The sequence below is a fragment of the Antechinus flavipes genome, chromosome 2 (assembly GCF_016432865.1).
Source record: "Antechinus flavipes isolate AdamAnt ecotype Samford, QLD, Australia chromosome 2, AdamAnt_v2, whole genome shotgun sequence".
Classification (NCBI taxonomy): Eukaryota; Metazoa; Chordata; class Mammalia; order Dasyuromorphia; family Dasyuridae; genus Antechinus; species Antechinus flavipes.
In genome coordinates this window covers 317,048,590-317,072,330 of record NC_067399.1, presented here as the reverse complement: position 1 = coordinate 317,072,330, position 23,741 = coordinate 317,048,590, and the positions used below count along the sequence as shown (strand labels likewise).

General features: G+C 35.3%; 1 protein-coding gene across 7 annotated transcripts in view; it reads left to right on the top strand.

The window, feature by feature from the left end:
* Positions 1 to 23,741, top strand: part of TTLL5 (tubulin tyrosine ligase like 5) — a 392,042-nt gene that overhangs the window by 266,391 nt on the left and 101,910 nt on the right. The window lies entirely within an intron of this gene.

The window sequence follows — 23,741 nt, the reverse complement described above, 5'->3', positions numbered from 1 at the left end:
TAAAATAATACTTAATGTATTTAAGGATAAAATTGTTCAATAGATAGGTGAAAGATGAAGCCCTACATTGATTGCTTAACAAACTCTCTTCACCATTAAAACAACATAGCTTTCCCCTCAAATGTCATGGAAGAAAAAAGTTGGAAAAAAAAATGCCTGGACTGTGTGCCATTCCATGTATGCGAGAAGTCCATCCTGAAGATGATTCTATTCGAGAACTTCAGAGGTCCAATCGTAGAGGTATCTGAATCTGCCAAAGATTAAGAAAAAAATTTAAAACATTATTTAATTTTTTTTTTTTTTTTGCACTGAGGCAGTTGGAGATAAGTGACTTGCCCAGGGTCACACAGCCAGAAAGTGTCTGAAATCAGATTTGAACTCAGGTCCTCCTGATTTCAGGGCTGGTGCTTTATCCACTGCGCCACCTAGCTGCCCCCATTTCTAAAAAAAAAAAAAGACAAGAGAAAGCATTAATACCAACCTATACATCTGTTTTCCTTCTAACATTAAGAAAAAAGGGCAACACAAAACAAAACTATGAGAATACTCTCCTCCATTGCCTACTAATTGTAGAACGGAACAGGCAGACTTTCACAAGTGGTATTTCATAGTAGAACTACAGTTTTATTAATTACAGTTGACTAAAAGACATAGAGAATGCAAGATCTCATTTAATTTATTGCTTATTAAGAAGCATTTATTTAAATAGAGCAAAGTGCTGCCCTTAATTCTCTTTTATATCAAGTCACCTCTCATGCAAATGTTAAAATCATACAAGATTCTTTGAAAGAAATGAGAGAGCTTTTTTTCTGCCCTCATTAATATAAAACAAAGCATAAACTAGGGAGCTATATGGTCAACAATTGTGTTTAAAACTGTTGTGGACAAGGTATAACACAGAATCTTAAGTTGAAGAAAGACCTCTTAAGGCCCTTCATATGCTGGATGACATTGTATAGATTGTATAAATCTATAAAACACTGTAGAGACATAAATAAAATTTATAATCACTCAGTAGAGTTCAGCTGAACTACCTGCAGTAGTACCTCCTGGATAAAGAGTTGTCCCACCCATAATATGCAGGTTGATAGACAAGTTATAGGTTGTATAACAGCTCGTGTATCTGGAACAGGCAATGCAAATAAACGAGTTCTGCACAGAATTTAACAAAAATGGACTTTCTTGCCATTGGGAAATTGTACTGTTCAAGTAATAATAATATCTAGAATTTGCCTAGTGTTTGAAGAGTTGTAAAGTTTTTTATATTAACCCATATGATCCTTAAAGACTCCAAAGCTCCTTCCTGAATCAAAACTCTTCATTTTTAATTCTGTTTATGCATGACTATGATTCTTGAGGATTGCCATAAGGAATGAAAAAAAGGCAGAGGGTAGCATGAGCAGACTGTATAGTATTTTACAAACAAGGAATTATGCAGGAGTAACCGAGTAAAAGATAGCATCAAAACTTGTGATTAAAAAAATTCATCAGGTTACATTGTTAAGAGTGGAGGATAACTTTTGTTCTCATTGTGTTAAAGAACACAAGAAGGACTTTCAACACATTGGATTGATCCTCTGTGGTGAACTTTTTGGATGATATATGGACAAGAACTGAACAGGATTTGGCAGGATGGATGAATTGTGATCTGCATAAAGGTACCCATAATGATGAGATCAGAGATCCTTTGGAGTGTTGGAATAAATGAATTGAAAATGGGGCATATCTGAGAAGAAATTCATATTTAGATTGAGCTTTAAAGAACTGATAAAACTTCATCAAGTGAAAAAGAGGGAGGAGGGAATTTGGGGGTATAGTGGAAACTGTGAACAAAAGTAGAGAAGCAGAAAAGTATAGGTTATGTATGCACAAGGGGAAAAAAAGAAGTCCAGTTTGGCTAAGGTAGTGGTATATGAGGAAGGGAGTGTTATGAGGTAAGGCTGCAAAATAAGTAAAGTACCACCTTTTCCAGGACAATAGAATAATACATGGAATATCACAAGGTAGTGTTTAGTTTGTACCACTTAAATGTTATAGAAAAAAATTGATGCATGAGTTTAGTTTGGAGAAATACCACTGTGGGCAGATAGATTAGATCTGCATAGATAGAAAATTTAAGATTTGGTCAGTTATCAGATATTCTGAGAAGCTACACGGCTTGGTGGGATAATCACCTTCTGAACTCAGAAATACCCGAGTTCAAGTCATTACTTAAATTTTTCAGTGCTCAATGCTGCTCTCTAAATAAGTTGCTGAAAAGGTGATAACCCTTATTGGTAAGGAGTTTCCTTATCCAGGGATTTCTCTCCAATCATGAGACCTAACATCTAAATCCAATCCCTAGTATGTGCTATATTATGCCAGATGTAAATTATGAAACATCATCCCTATAAGAGTAGGGGCCCCTTAAGCATCAAAAATCTGATCATTAAAAGAAATGAAAGCAGGAGATCTTGGGCAGACTGTTGTACATTGGAACTTTGGCAGGAATCACAGAATTTCAAAAGAAAGGGACCTCAAAGGCCATTGAGACTGTACTATATCTCTTCTGACCTCAACAACATACTAAGCAAGTGATCATCTAACTTTTGTTTGAACACTTAATCCTAAAGAGGAATCCTTTACCTCCTGAACTAGCCCATTCTATTTAGAATTCTCTTCAGATTTCTTTACATCATGGCCACTTCTATCCACTGCTATTAGATCTGTCCCTCAGGACCATGTAAAACTATTCTTCTTCTCTATGACAGATCTCCAAATACTTGAAAATTATTACCATGTTGCCCCTAACTCTTGTGTCCTTTTCTTTAGGCTATTCAGCTCCCATTCTTCCAACCGATCTGTGGCAAGACTTAAGCCCTTTTACTATACTGATATTCTTCCTTTGAATACCCTGTAGCTTATTGTGATCTTTCTTAAAATGTGGTATTCAGAATCGAATTTGGTACTACACAAGTGATCTGAATAAGATCTATTATAGCAAAACTGTCACTTCCTTAAGCCTGAATACTTTTAGTTCCAATGCAATCTAAGATCACAACAAGATTTTTTTTTTTTACTGCAGATAATAATTTTGGTTCATATTGAGCTTGTAGCATACTAAAAAACTCAGCTTGTTTATAAACAAACTATTTTCTAGTAATTATCTCATTTTGTATTTGTGAAGTTGATTTGTTGAACCCAAAACTTCACATTTGTCCCTATTAAATTTTATATTATTAGAGTCAGTCCATTGCTAAAGTCTGTCAATATGTTTTTGGATTTGGATTCTTTTATCTAGTGTATTATCTATTCCTAGATTTATCATAATCAAACATACTATACATTGACCCCAACATAGTGATGTCATTGTGATCATCTTAGAGCATAGAAAACAACAACCAATAATCATCTGCACATTTGATAAACATACTGTGTGTCATATTACTGAAAATTTTGATAAAAATATTAAATAGCACAGGGCAAAATGCTCTATGAGAGACTGCCTTCCATTTTGACACCAAACCATACAACAAGTTCTGAATATACTTTAATTAAAGTATCTCTACCTTAGACACATTTGGATTTTTCTATCATGTGATTCTGTCACATACTATACTCAAATACTGGTAAACTATATAGCATCCCCTTGATCTATGGTATAGAAACCTTGTCAAAAAAAGAAATTAAGTTAATCTGACATGACCTCTTCTTGATGTGGCTATGCTAACTCTTTTGTACATATTAACTAATCTGAATATGCTCATTACAGGTCAAAGATAACCAAGCAAGCTAGTGGGACAAAAGGTGGGGAAAGCATCAGAAAAAAGTGGGAGGCCTAAACTCTGTTTAAGAATTCCAAACAAGACCAGTGAGCAGGAAGCTTCATGATTTGGCCATAAATCTACCAATAAGAATACCAAAGAACTAAGAACCTCCTTTCTTATGAAAGGGAAAAGAATATGTTTTTACCAGTGCCAACATGTTCTATGTATATGTAACATGAAGGAGGGAGACCTAAGACTTTTCCTCTAGCAGGGAGACCTAAGAAATACATCTCTTCAAGTTATTATGGAAGAATGATGTGTTCCTTGATAGTATGAAAATATTTCAGAGAGAAAAAAATTATAGAAAATGAAAATATATGAAGAGGGGAATCCTAAATTAGATCAGAAAGTTAGAGAAAAGAAGAATATGATACAGAAAAGGATGGGAAAAAAGAAAGGTTGAAGATTTGGAATTATGGAATAAGTATGAGAAGAGAACTGGTAACCATAGAGGATAAGCTGGTCCTTCTCAAGAGGAGGCAGGTTCTTATACTACAAAGAATGTGGATCTACATTTGCAACTCAGAATGAGATCATTCAGAAAGATGTTTTCATCACCTCTATTGTTTAAAAGTAAGAGCTTAAGAAGATGAAACTTTTTGGAGGTAAATAATATTTGGTTGAAAAGATGATGACTGAGAAAATGATCAAATCAGTTAACAGAAATAAAGTACTTTACAAATCTTAAAATACTGTGTAAATGCTAGTTATTATTTAGATTTCTGGACCACGTCTTAAAATATTAGAATGATAGGCTTTTGACCAAGGATGGACTATACTTGAATGATGGTTGAGAAAAATAAACTGTTAACTCTTCCAAATCTACTTAAGATGTCTTTAAGCTAAAAACAGAGAGGGAAGGAGAAGATTGCATATATATATTTGTCAAGCTTGACAAACATAGAATGAAAGATTAGAGAGCTAATAATTCCCAGAATATAATATCTAAATATAAAAACCCACAACCTCAATTATACCTAATATAGGTAATAAAGTAGATTTCTTGACATAAAAAGGTAAATCTGACCTGCAAGGTATCATTATAATATGGTAGAATGGAACTTATGACTGGAATAAGACTCTGAAATGAGGAAGGAAAAATGTAGATAAAAGGAGAAATGGAGTGAAGATTGATTGATTTTAGAAAATCCATTCCTACCAGGAACCAGAAGAGGGAAGTATTGTGGAAAGCATTTGGGTAGTTATTAATAAAAGGAGAATAAAAAATAATCATGTCGGAATACACTCTAGATTACCTGACCAGAAGGAGAAAGCAAAGAATTGATGAACATCTAAAACTGGGCATAAAGAATTGATGTAACATCAATGGAACACTGAGCTATCCAGATATCTTCAGGAGCTTTCTTTTTGAATGCTAAAAGCAGAGTTTATGTTCAATTATTGACTAAATATAATTTCACATTTCAAAAAAAGTGAAGAAGGGATGAGAGAAACTTTTTCGATACTCAATTTTTATACAAAGGAAAAGATATTGCTGAAATAGAAAAGATTGGAACTTTGAGAGGAAGTAGAAGGCTATATAATATGTAGTCTTATATAACACATAGATTTTGGAAGAATTCAGAGAAAGGATAGCTGGGCATAAAATTCTACAAGGGATCTTGGTGTAAGACAAATGGCAAATTCTCAAGAATGAAATTATGAAGACACAGATTGATGAAGAAAATAGAAATATGTCTAAAGAGACCATTATAGATGTATAGGGAACTCACTGATCAACTTCAATTTCAAAAATATACATGCATAAAAGATAAAAGAAAGGTAAGTGAAAAAGGATATTAAAGAATGTGCAAAAGAGTGTAGTAAGGATAGTATCAGGGACATTAAAATTCATAATGAGCTAAAGCTTGTCATGAGTGTTAAGGCCAACAAAAGGGTTTTTAGAAACTTATTTTGAAAATATATTTTAGGAGCAAGAGGAAGATAAAAGGAGGGATAGGACTGCTATTCAGAATGAATGGGACAATGATAACAGATGATAGAGAACCCAGAACTATTCATCTCTTACTTTGCTTCTGTTTTCTCTATCAAGCAGAATCCTCTTCGTACTGGGAAGAATAGAACAAAAAATGGCTAACAGGGAATGGAAACAGAAGATAAGTAAGGCCTTAAGTGAGCATCTAGCTATCCTGAATAAGTTCAAGTCATCAGGCCCAGACGAACTACATCCTAAGGCTTTGAAAGAATTAGTGGATGTGATTACTGAGCTGCTAATAGATCTTTGAAAAAATCATGGAGAATGGGAAATTTGCTACAGGATTGGAGAAAAGTAAATGTTGTTCCAAGTTTCAAAAAAGGGAAGTAGAATCTTTTAGTTGATTATTGGCAAAGGCTAAAATTTATTAAGTGTATGAGCATTTAGACAGTTAAAAGGTGATCACTAAGAGCCAGTCTTGTCATCAAGAAGAAAAGGTCATGCCAGAGCAACCTCATTTCCTCTTTTGATTAGTCCACTAAACTGATAGATAAATTAGGGATCGCTATGTATTCATGGTTTTCAGCAAAGCATTTAACAGTATCTATCTTGCTGTTTTTATAAAGAAGATGGAGAGATGGAGCTGAAAGATGCTACAGGTCCAGGAATTGATGAGTCTTCTAGACCTACACAGTAGTTATTTAAGTAGCAACAATATAGAGAAATAAGAAAATACTTCATAAAGTAATGCATGGTGAAGAAAGCACAATCAGAATAATTATACATATAAATATATTTTGATTACAGTTATGTAAAAAGTATAGCACAATCAAAATTCATCAACATAAAAGAGATCAGAATGGTACGCATAAACATATTTTTTGTTACTTTGTTAAAATTGATATATGTGTTTATTTGATAAATTTCAAATGATGGCTTTTTAAGTCTTATGTATTTTCAATTTGTGTTTGTTTCTGAATGCTTTTGTTCATGGTTGATAAATTTAGAAAGAAAAATAAATATCTATTTTTTAAAAGCAGACTTTTCATTAATGGATCAATAGCGATTTGGAATGTCCCAGGTGACTTGTCCCTGGTTCTTTACTCTAGTGTTTTTTGACCAATGACTTGGTTGGAGGCATAGATGTTATGCTTGTCAAAAAGCATATGACATGAAGTTTGAGATGGATAGCACATTTTGAATGGCAATGAAGACCCAGAAAGATCTCAACAGACTAGAATTAAAGATCTAATAATATAAAATTTATTTCAATTAAATTTAACAAGTTTTCATTAATAAAACATTTTATTAATTACATTAATAAAATATATTATATGTTGGATATTGTGCTAGAATCTGGGAATTAAAAGACAGAAAATAGTATAGTCCCTCTTCTAAAGGAATGTGCATACTACAGGGAAAATAACATATAAACAGCTAAGTAAATATGCTCCATATAGACGATTATTTCAAGGAGGAACACTAATAGTTGGTAGAATTGGGGTAGTCTCTTGTTGGAGGTGGCAGTTTTTCTGAATCTTGAAGGGAACTAGGAATTCCAAGAGGTGGAAGAGAGGAAGAAAAGCATTCTAGGCCTAAGGGGTGGGAGGCACAAAACGCAAAAGTAAAGGGATGGAATGTTGTGTACTGGAGGAAGGAACTAAGCCAATTAGACTGGAACAGAGAACACATGAGGGAGAATAATGTGAAATTATTTTGGAAAGATACATTGAAGTCAGTGTATGAATGCCTTTCAATAGAAGTGAAGGAGTGTCAATGTTAACTTAGAGGCATTAGGGAGATACTAAAACTTTTTGAGCAAAGAGAGTTACATAGACCTAAACTTTAGGAATACCAATTTGGCAATTGTGGAAGATAGATTGGAGAGAAAAGAAACCAATTAAGAGTTAATAGTAATACCATAAGATGTCAAACTTTTTGGTCTCAGGACCCCTTTAGTCTCTTAAAAAATTACTGAGGGCCCCCTTCAGGAAGGTTTTGTTTACATTGGTCATATCTATTGGTATTTGTTGCATTACAAATGAAAATATTTTAGTATTATGAAAATAGTTTCAATCTTAGGAATCCCTGGGCATCTTTATACACTTGAGAACCTCCACTCAAGAGTTAAAAAAAACCCTGCAGTTTTTGTGAAGAAAAAAAAAATTAGGATTTTACCAAACTGAAAGCTCAGTATGAGAAGCAAATCTTGCTTCTGCCACAAACTAACTATGTCAGTCACAGTCAATAAACATTTATAAGTATAAACTATGTGCCAACAGGTGGCACAGTGGATAGAGCCCTGGGCGTGGAGTGAGGAAGACCTGAATTTAAATTCAGAAATTCTTAACTGTGAACAAATTACTTAACCTCTGCAACTGGAGAAGAAAGTGGCAAAATACTCCAGTATCTTTGCTAAGAAATATCAATGGACAAAGACCCACAATTGTGTAGAGTTGGACATAATTGGAACAACTGAATAAGTATTTTCTGAGCACTGCACTGAAGAGTTCAGATTCAAAGAAAGATAAAAATTTGTTCCTGCTGTTCGGGAGCTCACAGTTTAATTGGAGAATATGAGAAAGGGAGGGAAAGATGGAGACAACTATATACAAATTATGAATAATACATTTAGCCAGGCAACTGACTAAACCTTTAAATTATAGATGATTTACTGATCTGCATCTGTGATAGGAGTTTACAAACCAGAAGCTCTCCACACCCCTGAGATCCCTAGTCCAGACCAAGAAAATAAAATATTGTGTGAGTCAAAAATGTTCCTGTTTAAAAAAAAGTCTTTACTCTGGAGCTTAGTGTTCATAATGAGGGAAATGAAAGTTGTGCTGATCACATCCATCCGTTCATTCATTTCTTGGCACCACATTTTAGAAAGGGCATTAATGGGAAGAACCCTATTTAGAATAGAGCAGCCAGGAGGTTGAAGGGACTGTTGACCATGTCATACAAGAAATCTATCAAAGCAACTAGAAAGATTTAGTCTGAATGAAAGAAGACTTCAAGTATCTGAAGGGCTGTCATTTGGAAGAGAGATTCAATTTATCCATCTTGTCCCCCAACGACAGACCTAGGAGGCAGGGCAGAAATTGTTCCCCTTGTTCCCTCTCAAACAAAACAAAGCAAAATTTAGCTTGAGAAAAGAAAAAGGTGGGGGAGGGGGAGTCCTAACAATGAATATTGTGATGGAATGGACTGCTCTTTATCACTGAAAGTCTATAGCTTCTGGTCTTATATACATTTTAGAGGAAATTCATGTTTAGGAGTATAGCTTGATCTAAATGCCTTCTGTTAATTTCCTCTGATTCTGTGATTCTGAGTGGAAAGACAATTGATACTTCTCTTTGCCTTGTGTAATTAGTTATCTTTAATAAGTGCCAAATATGCAGGAAAAATTATAAGTGCATGTAGGAGTTCAGGAAAAGTGAGAGTTTTGTGTTCAGGAGGTTAAGATACTATTTGAATTATGTCTTGAAGGGTCTATAAGATTCAGATAATGAAGTGGGGAGAACATTCCAAGGAAAGGGTACCTTGGGTATAAAATCAGTAAGAAGTAAGTTACATTTGTCATACAGTAAAAGGACATCAGAAGTTCCTGGGAGATCAGAAAACTTTCCAGGCTAAGGAATTAGAATATTATCCAGTAAATATTGGAGAGTAATTGAAGGCTTTGGAGAAGTTGAGTGACATGATAGAAAGATTAAAAAGACTGATTTATGCAGGCCACATTGGAGCAGGTCCAAGCAGTGAGACCAGTTAGGGAGCTACTATGGTTAAGCATGAGGTGACAAAAGTCTGCCCTGTTGTGGTCTTAAATGGGATTAGAAAAGAGTAATAAGTGATGCAAAAGGCTTTCAAATGTGTCATGTGAGGTCTTCTGCAGATCTTTTGTCCCTTTGGTTCAGGCCCAGAAATTTGCTACATATACTGTTCTTGTGGCATGATTCTGATGTTTTGGGAATCAAAAAGCCCAAAGGTTCTGGATTGTTGGCTGCTAATCAATCTGGGTTGGGTTTTTAGGGTATAAATACTTTTTTGAAGTGGTGCTCTGCATTACCATTTTTATTTTCTGAGATGCCTGAGGCTAGACATTGAGGGTGAGGTGCCTACTTCTCTACCAAGATTTTCCACCCATCCACCCACCTGCTTGGCTGTTCTAATATTGCATATGCTGCTCCTATAGCTTTGGGGAATGGAGCCAAACATGCGGAAATGGTTAAGAGTACCAGCTCCTAGGGAAGCTAAGGCAAACCAGTGGAGTGGGTGGGTCCTGCTCCTTGGGTTTTCAAAGAGGCCAAACCTTTGAAGTTTTGTTTTAGCAGCTGCCAGGTATGCTATTTCAGCATTTCACAGACTCCTTTGCCATGTTCCTGTATTACATTTTTCTTTGCTGTAAATGAACAGTGTACACAACAGAGTGATCATTTGGAAAGTGAATATTCAATTTTGAAATTAGCTGAATAAAATGCTTTTTTTTTTTTTTTTTAAGATCCCATTATTGATGAAACTAACTTTAGTTGGTTTCCCATTCCACTGTGTTTCTTCCAGCACCATTCATCTGTGATCAGAGATGAGATCAAAGCTAAAACATACAAGTGAATCAACTCGGTTAAACAAATATTTATTAGTCATTTGCAAAGTATAAAGCATCTTGCTAGGCTTTGAGGATGCACAGTCAAAAACAGGATATTCCCCATACTCAAAAGGACTTAAATTTTATTGATGGGAACCAACATTCTCCAGTGAAAATCATTTTATTATCTTGAAAAATAATTATTTTGGAAAAGTTTTATGTCTTACCCTCCCACCATAAGAAAATTGGTACCACTCAGGGATAGCTCTTCCTCTGGTTCATCCCTAAATAGAAGATTTTCCCATCCAGATTCTATTTACTGATAAATTTAAGATAACTTGATTGTTGACACTCAGATGCCCATATTCTTTGAAGGAAATCCTCCCCATTTCCCTCTCCTTAAGTTCACTTCTTTTTTTTCACTTTCTTTGCTTTTCCTTACTTTATATCTTTCTATGATTAGTGCCCCCTTTTCCAGCCATGTTCACAGAAGTCTAACACAAGGTCGGTTCAAGCTGCCTTTGACCATCCTAGTGCTAGCTCTCTAGGCATCTTTCACTATCTCAACTCTTCTAGCATCTGTTATTTGTACCTTTCAGTAGCACCCAGCTATGCTAATTTACTTTTCACACATCTGATCTTTCTCTCAAATTATAAATCTATCAAGGGCAGGAAACATTTATTTATTAATCTACTATGTCTAAGGCACTCTGCTGTAGTATACAAAGATAGTTTTGGTACAAATATGTTCTCAAGGAACTTTCAAAGGAGAGAAAAACATGCATACAAAAACATAAGGGGGCAAATGAGAAATCCTGGCAAAATGCCTTGAGAAATTTGAGAAGATAAAGAGCATGTTTGCCTTTGGCATGCAAGGAATAGGATGGCACCAGGAAAGGCTTCATGAAAAATGCGGCATTTTTGTGTTGTAAAGGAAGGGAGAGTTTTCAATAGATGAAGACCAGGGGATGTTGAGGGGTAACATTGAACACTTGGAACATGGCAAAGACAAAGACATAGGACAGGGTGAGAACAGGATGCAAAAGTAATACAGTTTGGTTGGAATTTTGAGTATATTAGGAAGAAATAAGAATGGAGTAAGTCTAGGAAGGTAGGTGGAGCCAGGTCATGGAAGGCTTTAAATGCTAGGATTAGAATTTATGCTTAGAATTTATTCCTTTTTATTTTCCCACTGTCTAGCACAATTCTCTGCACACAGTAGCTACTCAGTAATTATTTGCTGTGTGGGGATACAGACCTATGCTGAAGAGTATACAGATTAATCTATACTACACTGGGAATAAGTCCCTTTATTAAAGTCTCACTTTACTGAGCTTGTCACAGTTTTAAACATTAAACAGCCCATTCCAATAGCTTCCTGTCATCACTTTTTTTTTCAGTCTGCAGACCCCCCCTCATTAATTAGCCTCAGTTCCTTAGAAGTCATTTTTAGACTTGGTTGGCTCCTGGATGGTGTAAAGTGAGCATGCTCTTTAAGTGGTTTAGATTGTTGAAGACTCTGCATTTTTAGGCCTGAGTTCCCAGATTCATTCTTCTTTGTTTTCAAATTGTAATTGCTGATCTGACTCACTATCTCAACTCACCCACTTAAGCAGAAGTCCTTTTGGGCTCTGCCCACAGGAAATTCCTGATTAGCTCTCTCTTAGTTATGGAAACTGAGCCCTTTCTTCTGTACCCTAGAGCTGAACTGCCCATCTCCATTATTGTTATCTGTTTTCCTTTGACTGACTCTAGGTTTCTTTCTTTGTTTCTCACTCTTGTATAATTAATTGTTTTATTTTTTTCTGGTTATACATGTATATCAACTTTTTAATGCACATTTCTTCATGAATCATGTTGGGAGAGAAAAATCAGAACAAAAGGAAAAACCACGTTCTTTCTCTTGTATAAATTCTGGCCCTCAATTTCATCATCTCACATGGTCTATCTGGTTTAGAGGTTCCATCTCCCCACCTTGGCATGGGAGCTACATCCTTTTCACAGTCTGCTCCTTTCAAAGAAAAGCTGGATAAATTCTCAACATGTCCATCCCATAACCTTGAAAATCATGCCTTTATAATGCTTTTAAAACTTGTTTAAATGCTTAAGACTCCACATTTTCATTTTCATCATAATTGTTTCTGAGTTATCACTCAATTTATAACACTTTTGGAGGAGGGAGGTTATTTTGGTGCCTCTCTTCTCTATGTAGTATAATAGTAGATATTTATGTAACACTTTAAAGTTCATGATGCCTTTTACATATGTTGTCTCATTAGACTATCACAACAACCCCAGTAAAATAGTTGCTCCATTTCAAAGGATGAGGAATTTGAGGCACAGAGTTATCTTCCCAAGGTTATCAGCAGTTAGTGTCAGAGAAGGAATTTGAAGTCAGATCGCTTCTTCCCCTATGTCTAACATACTTTCCAGTATAATGATGTGGGGAACCCTGAAACTTTCTTTCTGACTTTGGGGGAAACACTTGATAAGGACCCACTTTTGAGGGTCCTTGAACCCTCGGAGAAGCTCTCCTCTGAGAAAGACCTGCCCTAGGGAATCAAGATAAGTAGTTTCATTCTGTTATGCTGGAGATCAGCACACCCTCTCCCCTGCCCTCTCCCTCCCCCCCATTGATAACCCTCATTTTCCTTGATTACACCCTTTATTGAGTTGGAGATTAGTCTCAGACTACTTATTCATCAATTGGAAAATTTCTATTCGATTTGTGAAGATTTCAGTCTGATTTCAACTCAAACTGCACCCAGCCCCTAGCAAAAGTTTCAAATTATAAAAAGGGACAACTTGAGGCACTTCTTTGCCGAGGCCCAAAGTAGCTTGCTCAGCTACTAAGACCCTGCCCGCTGAGAAGGCATTTTCTTCTCAGTGTCAGCCTCCATATTTCCCTAACAAGATCTTGCAGAGACCCAAAGCTCTTGGCATAGCTGCCTTCAAGGAGCCTCTGCCCACTGAGAAGACATTCTCTTTTCAACGTTAATCCCTCTTTATCTCTCTCACCTATTTCCCTAACAGGACTACACTCCTCTTTACCTCTTTGTTAGGATTTCTCTGCTAGGAATTTTCTCTCTCTGTGGGGACTTTGCCACGAAGGAAGTCAGTCTTCCTAGCAAAGGCCGACTTCTCAGTGCCAATAAACTTTTTTTTGCCAGTCTAACTTTTCGGGTTTGTAAATTCTTTTATGAAGGACCTGTGAGACCAGAAGGGGTTCTCACAATTCTGCCCTGCACCGAACTTCATCAATATCATCCTTTCACTTATTAGGTCTTAGTGCTAGACTCTGGAGTTGTAAAGGAATCTTTAGTATAGAACTCCTTAGGACTATACCTCAATTATCCAAATAAAGTATCTATTCTACTAAAAGTCCCAGAGAAAATAAATTCTATTATTCATTTTAGTTAGTTTCAAATAGTTTTAATGAGTTAAGTAATACAGAAGAATTTAAAACATCATGTATGATCATGGAGTCCCCATTTCCCTAAACTATTCAGACATTTTGCCCATGTAAATAGTTTTGGCCACGTAGAGACAAGACAAGAAAGTATAAGTGGATAAGTACAAATCCATTGCCATTTCTGAAAAAAGCATTCCAGTGGCCTGTCCTTTTGATGATCAATAGCTATTACTTTCTCCACATAAATGATCATGTCACTGAAAGTATCCAACACTTTAGTGTTCATGAAGCTGTGCTTTTGGTTTTGTAAATTTTTCAAGAGAAATTGCCTTACAGTGGAAAAATTGCTCTTGAGCCTGAGAATAAAATAACTGATCACTTTAGTCCAGTAAGATTATTTTCCACACGATTGACTTCCCACTCAGTATTGTGGGATACTCATGCTAGAATTGAGAAATGTTTTGAGTCTTAAATATTGCCAGGTCTACAAGAAAATTTAGGGAATAGATATTTCTTCTCCAATTTTTGATATAGTATAGCTTGGAAGCTGCACCTAAATGTTTTATAATTGTCCTATAATCCTAACATTTCTACCTTATTCCTTCATTCCATTATTCATTTGTTCTTATGGGTTTTCATACAGTCATATATAGCCAGTTGTACTTTTAACGGAGTAAATAAATCATAATACACATGGATATTCAATTTCACAAATGATTTTTCTGTGACTGAATAATAAATATAAGGAAGGATAGATATGCCCTCATTTTACCCCCAAAATTGAAGTTGGGGCAGCTAGTTGGTGTAGTGAATAGAATACCAGCCCTGAAGTCAGGAAAACCTGAGTTCAAATGTGGCCTTAGACACTTAACATTCTCTGGCTGTGTGATCCTAGGCAAGTCACTTAGCCCCAATTGCCTCAGCAGAAAAAAAAAAAAAATGAAGGTTCTGAGGTTCCCACTGGCCTTTCTTTTTTCTTATTGTCAAAACTAATTTAATGTAGAATAATCAGATTGTAGAAAGAATCTACCTGTCTTTTCTCCATCTTTCACAAGCATTTTCTTCACCCTCACTTATTTTTAAATGATTTCTTCCAAGTTGCCTGTCTCTTCCTCTTATGAATAACCAGAATAAACACAAACCCCTGAAATTGAAAAAAAGGAAGATATTAAGAAAAGGGGAAAAAAAGTGATGTTCTTTTAATATAAAATGATGGGGGGGAGGGAAGGGAAAAGATAGAAAAGCAATGGGGAGATAGGAAAGGAAGGGGAAAGGCTATTATTCACAATAATGGAAAACAAATGTTGGCTAGAAAGCCTGTTGCCTTCTCAGGCACTCTGTAAATGGAGTGACTTTTCAAAGTGATAATAAGGGAAACCACGCAACATAGGGCAGAAAGTCTTAACCCTTTTCTACCAGGAAAGTGCCCCCAAATAAACTAGTACCTCTAGCTGTTAAAGCTTTCCTCTCCATTTGTTATCATCTATCCTAAGGAAATACATGCTGATGCTTTCAGAATTACCACTATTTCATGGCCAATCCACAAAGACATAGTAGAGGTAATATAACAAGGTGACATGTGAGCCATACACAACTTCTATTATTTTGTTGAATTTTACATCTGGTTGAGACTTTGAAACTGGAACATGAGCATTGTGCAAATACCCAGAAGCATTCCAGGTTTGAGATCATTCTCTCACTTTTACTTGTTTGAAAAAATGTCAAATGAAGTAGAAAAACTCAAGTGATGTTAAATTCTTTCAATCAATAGTCATCCTATCACATGAAAGCCCTACTGTTTAAAGCTTTCTAATAGACGACAAAGGATTCTTATCTACAGATGAAGGAGGATACTTAGTAATGTGGAAAGCAAAATCATTTCCTTTTAGATCCCATTACTGTGAGCAGATTGATTGCTAGAGGCAACAGTATGCTTTCTGATTTTGCTGATCTGAAGCATCAACTATTTCAAGCTGATGAGGAAGAATGGGAAGCAAGGCACAGTCATTTATTTCTTTCCCTCTTGATTTAAATTGTTTTTTTTCCTGAGACAATTGGGGTTAAGTAACTTGACCAGGGTCACAACATCCAGGAAGTGTTAAGTGTCTGAGGCTAGATTTGAATTCAGGTCATCTCAACTTCAATGCTGGTATTCTATCCATTATGCCAACTAGCTGTCCTATAAGTTGCCTTTGAAAGCCACCTTGTACCAAAGAAGAAGAAAGATTTATTTTAGTTTCCATTTCCTAAGAGTGTCAAAGTAGTTTGTAGCCAAAGGCCATGACTTCCATCCAGACATCTTATAATAGTAAGTAAAAGCTTACTTATTTACAAAAAAGTAAGCAAAAGACCACCTAAAAAAGCCAAATAACCTTCTGTTGGGAAAACTTCCATCTTTGGACAAACAATAATCCTGAATTTTTTTTTTTTTTAAAGAGCTATAATTAAACTATATATTTCTATTTGGGATTTTCTTGATAAAGATACTGGAATGGTTTGCCATTTCTTTTTCCAGCTCACTTTACAAATGAGGAAACTGGGGCAAACAAGGTTAAATAATCTGTTCAGGGTCACACAACTAGTAGGTGTGTCTGAGACTGGATTTGAATTCAGGAAGACTCTGACTCTAAGCCTGGTACTTTATGCAGTGCACCACTTAGCTGTTTACTATAGAGAACTCTATATAAACTTTAACTTTATCATCTATGTTACTTTCTTCAAAAAAGATTTAGTGAGCAAAATATAAACTCCTTAGCCTGACTTTTAAGGCATCCCAACCTACCTTCATCTTTATTTCTTGAGTGTTCCATATCCTAGTCAAGTTGCAAACAAAAACTCAGACCTGACCTGTATCTGAGCAAAGATCCTATGTACAACACACTCCACAAGGAATCTTCTTAGCTCTCTAGAAAAGGGAAATAAATATTTGTTTTATTTATTGAACCCATTTATCCTTGAAGACAGTGCATTCCACTTTTGGAGATCTCAAATATTGTTGGGAAGTTTTCCCTATATCAAACCTATATTTGCTGCTCAGAGCTGCGATCTCCAGACCTAAGCAGAGTAAATGTAATCCCTTTTCCTCAGGATAAGTTTTCAAATACTTAAATGCTACTGTCATGTTCCATCTTCATTCATTGATTCAACAAGCATCTTTAGGTGCCTGCTATGTGCCAGGCAGCAGAGGATATGAAAGCAAAAAGAAAAGAATCTGTCCTCAAGAAGCTTATGTTATAGAGAAGGAACTTTATTTTTATTAATTTTTTTTTTGTTTTCCTATCACCTATATTCCCAAATCTATTCCTCTTAAATTAACCATCCCTTATATCACAAACACACACACTCATAAAAAGAAGCAGCAAAACTAACCAAAACATAAACTTAATTAGGCAGTCCCTCAGTATTCCACACTCAAGTCCTCACTGGTGAAGGTACATTTTCTTGGCAATACCTATTTCTTGATGAAAACTTTCTGCCTCTTTGTGATTGCTTCTTTTCTTCTTATTGTCAGGTGTTCACTTATCTCCCTTTTAATAATTCTTTTAAAATTTTTCCATCAAAGTCAAACTCTGTTATTATAGTTTGAAGACTCTATTCTCTTCTATTATTTAAAATGCAATTCATTTGTTGTTCTTCAGTCCAGCAGCACTTCTGCAATTCTTTACACTTACAAATATCACTGACAGTGACTTAGTATTCACATCTTTTAGTTCCATCAGTTTATATGGGCTTGGTAACTTGAATTCATCAAGGGCAGCTATAGGTACTCCCTTATCAATTGCCTACATAAATTGATTAATTGAGTCATTTTTCTTTTGTTCTCTCCATTCCAAGATTATTCCCTTTATCAGAGAAAAATCAAAATGTGTTTCCTCCCTTCCATACAAAGGAGCAGTCATATTCCTACTGTGAGCATCATTTTTTCCCTAATATGGGGAAAACTAGATTAGTTGTCTTAGCTTTCCTTGCCAATTTCACTATAAACTTTAGAGCTTCTGATACTCTTCTTTCAGGAACATCCTTCACTTTTGTAGTTATCTTCAATTAACTTCCCTCATTTTCATCTTCTGTACAGAGCTAAAACTAACTATTCAAGAGGTTAAGAATGTCTTCAAATTATCTTTGTAATTTATGATGTGAAAATACAATAAGTAAGTCAAGCTCTGATTAATGCAGTGATTGATTCTGAGAACTGATGATGACTGCCCATCCTCCTGAGATATAGGCAATAGTTTCAACCTGAATAATAAGGTAAACATTTTTGGGCATAACCAAAGTGTGGATTTTTTTCTTGATTAAGCTTATTCATTCTAAGGGAAGCTGTGGTAGTTTTTGTTGTTGTTGTTGTTTAATTTGGAGGGTACTAGTGATTTACAATCTATTTTTTAAATGAGGTAAAATTAGGTGCTCAAGAATAGAAATTAGTTACTATAGTGGCTCACAAATTAATAGTAACAATACTTACCCCCATAATATTCTTGTGAGCTAAGTTGAGTTGATTTTATATTGTTGAAAGAGCATGTTTACTACCAATCTGTGAATGTAAAAAAATTTTAAATTGCCCAATCTTTAAATGATAATTTCTCCTTTTAAAAGGTGGAGGAAATTTATTTCAGTAACTATTCATTCACTCCTTGTTGGTGAGAATCAGCTCCACATTAAGTTACCTCCACCTTTTAGAAGAAGAAATTATCATTAAAGTTATATGAGAAAATGATTGGCCAATTTCTTTTGAAGAGAGACCATTTCAGCAGATGTTCTGTTCATCAAAGTCTCCTATTACTACTAAACTTCTATACCAGTGTAGGGAACTGCTTCCCAAATTATTTATTTATTTTTGCTGAGGGTTCAAATGTTGGAGTTCTTGTTCTTCTTTAAAATATTATAAAAGTTCTCTCTGGGTGCCTTCCCTGGAATCAGGATTTTGTCAGGTCCCTGTTCGGGCGCCAAAATGTGGTGAGCTTTTTCTTCTCAAAGCACAGCCAGGTGATAAAAGTTCAGATCTTTTATTATCTCCAATATAGCCCGGTTAGCTTAGAGGTCTATCTCTCTGCTTGGTTCCAAGAGCTCCCTCCGAATGTCACCAAATCCAAAGGTTTTGTCCTTTAGCCTCTGCCCCTGCTCTCTTCAGCCTCCAATCAGCACAGAGATGGAATGAATCTCTTGTTTCCTTCACTTGGGGCTCGGCTAGCTTTCTGGTGAGTCTTTCAGACCAGCTTGGTCTCAGTGGGGGGCGTGCAGGAGCCCAGCCACCTACCACAGTGGTGTGAGATGAAGATGAATCTGGTTGTCCACTGAACTCTCGACTCGTAGCTTCTTCCTCTGAAAACTCTTCTTCTGCCACCAGCCAGCCAAGTGGAAAATATTCTGTCTTGCCTCAGAGAGAGGGCTTCTGGCGTAATTCCGCTGAATTCTCCCAAACTGCTCTGTGTCTGTACCAGAGTGCTCTTCTCCAATCCAGCTGAACTCTCTTCTGCCACCAGCCAGCCAAGTGGAAAATATTCTGGAATAGCTCTCTCTTCACTGGCCTTATATGTGAATCTTCTGAGAGAATGGAATTATGGATTTTCTCCCATAGTGCTCTCTGGCCCAAAGAGCTTTAAGGGAAGTGTGAATTCAAAGGTGTAAACACAAGCATTGTACTAATTAGTTCTACTTAGTACCTTGTTTCAGGTTCTGGCCAAAATCTTCTTGTAAGATTAGATCAACTCTTAATTAGTTAGCAGTTTGTAAGGATTCCAACATCTCCCCCTTTCTTTTGTTTTGGAACATAGGATGGTCATGACCTCCCTGATTTCTCAAGGAGGTGAGAACCCCATCTAAAAGGTGATCACGCCTTCCCTGACATCTCAGGAAGGGAGATGAAAACACCAAAGGAAATATGAAATCAAATCAGATTAGTGGGTTTCTGAAGGGGTACACATAAATCCATCAATATGGGCCAGAACTTCGAAACAGATAAACATGGTATACATAAATCATCAATATGAGAGGCATTACACATAATTTACATAAGCACATAGCAATATAACACAGGCTAGTAGTAATGTAACAAATAACATGAATCAACCTGAAAATTTATCTGTGTCCATAAGCCCTAGAAATAGTCCATAAGGAATCCATTGTCCATTAGTTCATGTGCCAGCATGAACTGAAAGTACTGCAAAAAGTCTCATCAACAATTTTTCATCTTAAGGAATCCAATGATTCTTGCTGGTTTTTCAAGAACTGAAACAGTTCTTGAAATCTTGTCTTAGGAAATCCAATGATTCCTGAAGATTTTAAAAGTCCTTTTAACAGTTTCATTGTCAGCTATGCTCTTTCAATGGTGAGTCCTTTTAACAGTCTCATTGTCAGCTATGCTCTTTCAATGGTGAGCACAATCAGCAACAGAACCACCCGATATTTCTTGGGTCTTCTCCTTTGTTTCAAGGATCTGCTCCATCTCTCTGCGATGGACAAGGCGAATGCGGCTCGTCGGCACCCATCTGATTTCTTCTCCACATGTAGAAATGCAAGCAAATCCTCTCCCCTAAGCAGTTAGCCTATCTGGTCCCTTAGCCAGAAGTGTTAAGTGTTTGAAGTCAAATTTAAACTCGGGTCCGCTTGACTTCGGGCTGGTGCTCTATCCACTGTGCTACCTAGCTGCCCCTGTTTCCCAAATTCTTTATCTGTTAACTCTTTTTCTCCAAGGGCATTTTGTATCACATCTCCCTTCTCCTCCCCTGACCTCTGCATTTCCAGTATGGAAGACAGCACATTAGATGGAGCAATAGGTTTGGAATCAGGAAGAACTGAATTATCTAGCCCCAGAAACTTCCTAGATGTGTGATCTACTGAAAAAGGAAATAATGGCAGAGAATGCTAGTGTCTTTGTCAAGAAAACCCCATGAACAGGTCCACATTGAGTCAGACATGATTAAAACAACTCAACAACAACGATGCTTTTCTTTGCTGCTTTCTTAATAAACAATTTATATTTTTATGTATTTATATTTCCTACATGTATATCTTTGTATCTTTACATTTTTAATTATATATATATATATATATTTTAGACAAATTTTTTCCAACTTGCCTTCCATTTTCCTATTCTATTTCTTTTGAATAGGACATTATCCCTCCAGGCCCACATGCCAATCATGGATCCTCTCCTACTAAGACTCAGCCATGCCCATGAGATGAACTGTGCCTCCTTGCATTAGCAGCTTTGATTCACCTTTTGCCTGCCCTTTGTTTATTTGGGTAGAGACTTGAAGCATTGAATTTTACAAATCATGTTGATAGTTGTTTCCTGGTCATCTTCTATCTCTTGCAGGCTTTTCAAACATTCAAATGCATTTCTTTCTCATTTCTACCTTTTGAAAATCTTTTTTCAAGACAAAGCACAAGTGCCCCCTTCTACATGAAGCTTACACCTGAAAATGTTCTCTCCCTCTTCGAGTTTTTCCAGAGCAGTTTCTTTATATGACTCCCTTTGCTTTTAATATACTTTACCTCATAAATTCATGCATTCTTCCCAATCAAATATAAGGTCTCTGTAGATAAAGACTGTTAGTTTTTCATCTTTGTTTCTTGTACTTCATACAAAGCCACATGTATACAAAAGGCACTTCATATTTAATTGAATAATGATTTATATGTTTCTGCTATTATTTCTGCAGAAGAAAATGGCAAACCATGCCAATACCTTTGCCAAGGAAACTCCATTGGACAGCATTATCATTGGTTTAGGTCTCCAGGGTCACAAAGATTGAATAAGTGAATAGCAACAATTATTATTTCTGTAGTGCAATTTACCTTTATTCTTTTTCTATTAGTGTTTTCTTTATACTTTTTTCCTTTTAGTATTATTAGTTCACTTTCTTCATGATAGATAGATAGATAGATAGATAGATAGATAGATAGATAGATAGATGGATAGATGTAAAAGCATATACTCCACATACCAGTAATTCCAATTTTGATCCTTAAACTTTGCCTTGTGCCCCTGTGTTTTTAATGATCATTTCCTTTTCTAGATCTGATAGTCTTGATTAGAAATTATCCTGGTAATATTATGTTAAATCTTTATACACACACACACACACACACACACCACATTACCAAGAAACATCCAGTTCTTTTTACTGAAGGAAACATCAATTTTCTAAATATCATTCATTTTATATAAAATCCATGTTATTCCCTTAAAATTCATATTCTTTTGAATGACTAAGTTCTGGAGATTATTACAATTTAGAGGATTAAATATTTATGTTCAGTTAGAGAGAATTTATTGATTTAGCATATAGCAGGTTTAGAACCATATCCCACATAGCACTGTTGACTTGTTAATTCTAAATCAGAATTCTGAATAATCTTCAGATCCTTCCTTCCCTAGATATCCCACATATCTCTTCTGATTGTTAAGAACAATGAAAACAACTTAGGCATTATGAGAGGGTTTCATAATGGCATACAGTTTAATAAATGATTTTCACTGCTTAATTTAAAACTTTCATGTTTGTTTTATTTATTGAAGTATTATAATTTAATTTTAAGTATAATATCAAATATTATATAGTAATATATTTGGAAAGTCCAAATACATTAGTATATTTGGACAACTCAGAAATATTGTCCCTTTATTTTAAGTTGGTAGAATTTTCCTATATTTTCCTTTGTCTCTTTCCATTTCCTATATTTTCTTACATCTCCATGAGAGAAGTAGAAATCACCATTGGTAGGTTATTGAAAGCAACTATTTTAATGACACAAGAAATGAATGTGAGAAGAGACATCTCTTTTGTTAGAGATACACATACAGATACACACACATACACATCCCTACCTTTAGCTAACTATCTAGAGCATTTATTACATGCTTACTTTGTGCATAAAATGACTAATTAATGAAACCTTTTATTTCCTTTATATAATCTCGTCACAAAAATTTGTTTCTTGTTAGTGAACATTGAAGTAGACTGATGTAACTATCCTGTGTTCAATATAATTTCCATTTTAAATAAATCTTTAATCAGAATTTGATTTTTTTAGATCTTGCTCAATTTCATTTGGAGACTGGGCTAGTAAACCAAGACAATTAAGATAGTCATCTTTTGCGGTAACATCATTTTATGGTAAAGGATATCTTGTGAATCTAGATTAAGAATTTAAACTGACCTAATGTAATGAATTCAATTTAAGAAATACTTATTAAATACCTATTATGTACAGAATACTTAGCTGTACTAGGTATGGAGTGGGGGCAGTCAAGACAATTGAATAAAGCACTACATTATTTGAATTATTGTATTATTATTGAGCTTTCCTGAGACTCTTTGAAATATGTAATACATATATTATTGTCCTTTAACTTTCTATTAAAGTCTAAAGCAAGATTCAAATTCAATTCTCCTGAGGTTAAGCCTTTTTTCACTTTTCTCTGTTCATATTTAATAAAACATGGTCACATCAAGAAATTTGCTGTCTAATATAAATATGAGAATGTTAAAATAATGTTAGCATATATGATATGAGAGCTTGGTAAAGACTTATTGATGAATAGTATATATGTGGACTGTTATTGTTAATAGTCTTTCATTCATTGCTTTTTAAATGGTACCATCATAGAAACAGCAGAAAAAGATCTTCCCTTCACCTTAGACTTTATATCATTGTGATGTCAGGTTTATGGAGAATCATAATAGTAACTCAGAAATAAAATGATGGCAATCACAAAGAGTTGAAATCATGGATTTCTTCAACAATGATAGAATAATAGAATTCAAAAAGAACTCTACAATTAAAGAGTGCCATTAAGTTTAACAAAATACTCTCTATTTCCATTTTTACTACATTAGTTCCAAATCTCCTGAGTATCAAAAGAACAGAACTTGCCATTTCAAGAGTATATTTTGCTGATTTATCAGATACCTGAATCACATCTTAATCAGTCCCCAAGATGATAATGTGAAATTGTGGATGTGATTTAGTAATGTTATATAATGTGATTTG